This window comes from Triticum dicoccoides, chromosome 3B, assembly GCF_002162155.2.
Source record: "Triticum dicoccoides isolate Atlit2015 ecotype Zavitan chromosome 3B, WEW_v2.0, whole genome shotgun sequence".
In the NCBI taxonomy this organism is placed as follows: Eukaryota; Viridiplantae; Streptophyta; class Magnoliopsida; order Poales; family Poaceae; genus Triticum; species Triticum dicoccoides.
The window spans coordinates 652686562-652688321 of record NC_041385.1 but is presented as its reverse complement, the minus strand read 5'-3'; the positions used below and the strand labels follow the sequence as shown (position 1 = coordinate 652688321).

General features: G+C 29.8%; 1 long non-coding RNA gene across 1 annotated transcript in view; it reads right to left on the bottom strand.

The window, feature by feature from the left end:
* The window catches only part of LOC119281733, a 28682-nt gene that overhangs the window by 20248 nt on the left and 6674 nt on the right, over positions 1 to 1760 (bottom strand). The gene's annotated exons all lie outside the window — the stretch shown is intronic.

Below are 1760 nucleotides of genomic sequence, written 5' to 3'. Positions count from 1 at the left end.
AGCTTCAAGAATGCATATAGTTAATTAAGATCATGGTTCGAATTGTTCAAATGGATTATAGTTTGAAACGGTTCAAATGGTCTCTACTTGTCTCTACTTATAAGTTTGATCTTTAAATGGTTCAAACGGTCTCTACTTACAAGTTTCTAAATCATGGAGATCTTCAAATGGTCTCTAAATCATGAAAATAAGTAGCTACTTGTCTCTAAATCATGAATGTCTTCAAGTGTGCTCTAAATCATGAAAATAAATAGCTTCAAGAATGCATATAGTTAATTAAGATTATCGTTCAAATTGTTCAAATGGATTATAGTTTGAAACGGTTCAAATGGTCTCTACTTGTCTCTACTTATAAGTTTGATCTTTAAATGGTTCAAACGGTCTCTACTTACAAGTTTCTAAATCATGGAGATCTTCAAATGGTCTCTAAATCATGAAAATAAGTAGCTACTTGTCTCTAAATCATGAATATCTTCAAGTGTTCTCTAAATCATGAAAAATAAATAGCTTCAAGAATGCATATAGTTAATTAAGATCATGGTTGAAATTGTTCAAATGGATTATAGTTTGAAATGGTTCTAATGGTCTCTACTTGTCTCTACTTATAAGTTTGATCTTTAAATTGTTTCAAACGGTCTCTACTTACAAGTTTCTAAATCATGGAGATCTTCAAATGGTCTCTAAATCATGAAAATAAGTAGCTACTTGTCTCGAAATCATGAATATCTTCAAGTGTTCTCTAAATCTTGAAAATAAATAGCTTCAAGAATGCATATAGTTAATTAAGATCATGGTTGAAATTGTTCAAATGGATTATAGTTTGAAACGGTTCAAATGGTCTCTACTTGTCTCTACTTATAAGTTTGATCTTTAAATGGTTCAAACGGTCTCTACTTACAAGTTTCTAAATCATGGAGATCTTCAAATGGTCTCTAAGTCATGAAAATAAGTAGCTACTTGTCTCTAAATCATGAATATCTTCAAGTGTTCTCTAAATCATGAAAGTAAATAGCTTCAAGAATGCATATAGTTAATTAAGATCATGGTTGAAATTGTTCAAATGGATTATAGTTTGAAACGGTTCAAATGGTCTCTACTTGTCTCTACTTATAAGTTTGATCTTTAAATGGTTCAAACGGTCTCTACTTACAAGTTTCTAAATCATGGAGATCTTCAAATGGTTTCTAAATCATGAAAATAATTAGCTACTTGTCTCTAAATCATGAATATCTTCAAGTGTTCTCTAAATCATGAAAATAAATAGCTTCAAGAATGCATATAGTTAATTAAGATCATGGTTGAAATTGTTCAAATGGATTATAGTTTGAAACGGTTCAAATGGTCTCTACTTGTCTCTACTTATAAGTTTGATCTTTAAATGGTTCAAACGGTCTCTACTTACAAGTTTCTAAATCATGGAGATCTTCAAATGGTCTCTAAATCATGAAAATAAGTAGTACTTGTCTCTAAATAATGAATATCTTCAAGTGTTCTCTAAATCATGAAAATAAATAGCTTCAAGAATGCATATAGTTAATTAAGATCATGGTTCAAATTGTTCAAATGGATTATAGTTTGAAACGGTTCAAATGGTCTCTACTTGTCTCTACTTATAAGTTTGATCTTTAAATGGTTCAAACGGTCTCTACTTACAAGTTTCTAAATCATGGAGATCTTCAAATGGTCTCTAAATCATGAAAATAAGTAGCTACTTGTCTCTAAATCATGAATGTCTTCAAGTGTTCTCTAAATCATGAAAA